The following is a 719-nucleotide window of genomic DNA, read 5'->3' as shown; positions in this document are numbered from 1 at the left end:
GGGGGATCTAGTGGCCTGTTACAAACTAGTCAGAGGGGACCAGCAGGCACTGGGGGAATCCCTGTTCCCCCAAACGCTACTAGGAGTGACTAGAAATAACGGTCACAAACTCACAGAGGGTAGATTCAGACTAGACATCAGGAGGTGCTACTTCACTGTCAGGGCGGCTAGGATCTGGAACCAACTTCCAAGTGAAGTGGTGCTGGCTCTTACCTTGTGGGCCTTTTAAGACAAGGCTAGACAAACACCTTGCCGGGGTCTTTCCTGCCATGGCAGGGGGTCAGACTCAATGATCTGCTCAAGTGCCTTCTGACCCTACAAACTATGAAACTATGAAACATTCAGGCTGTGTGTCCCTTTGCTGAGAGGATATTAAAAACAGCAACTTAGCCGGATCTTTGGAGCAGTTTTCCTTCTTGAACAGCATCAAGCTGCACCTAGGTGCAGCTTGAATTAGGTCCTCATCCTTTGTATTATACTCTAATAGGAGCAGTGGTTTAATCTACCAGGAGCCAGGGAGGTGATCCTCCCCCCTCTATGTAATGCTGGTCAGGCCACAGCTGGAGTACTGTGTCCAGTTCTGTGTGCCCCACTTCAGGAGGGATGTGGACAACATGGAGAGGGTCCAGAGGAGGGCTACCCTCATGATCCGGGGACAACAGGGCAGACCCTACAATGAAAGACTGCGGAACGTAAACCTGTTCAGCCTTCACAAGAGA

At 50.8% G+C, this 719-nt stretch overlaps 1 protein-coding gene across 2 annotated transcripts in view; it reads left to right on the top strand.

Moving 5' to 3' along the window:
• The window catches only part of NCAM2 (neural cell adhesion molecule 2), a 691,500-nt gene that overhangs the window by 132,893 nt on the left and 557,888 nt on the right, over nucleotides 1-719 (top strand). The gene's annotated exons all lie outside the window — the stretch shown is intronic.

This window comes from Gavialis gangeticus, unplaced genomic scaffold (assembly GCF_001723915.1).
Source record: "Gavialis gangeticus isolate Ggan-Ray unplaced genomic scaffold, GavGan_comp1, whole genome shotgun sequence".
Classification (NCBI taxonomy): domain Eukaryota; kingdom Metazoa; phylum Chordata; order Crocodylia; family Gavialidae; genus Gavialis; species Gavialis gangeticus.
The sequence above is the reverse complement of the archived record's forward strand: the minus strand, read 5'-3'. Positions and strand labels throughout refer to the sequence as shown.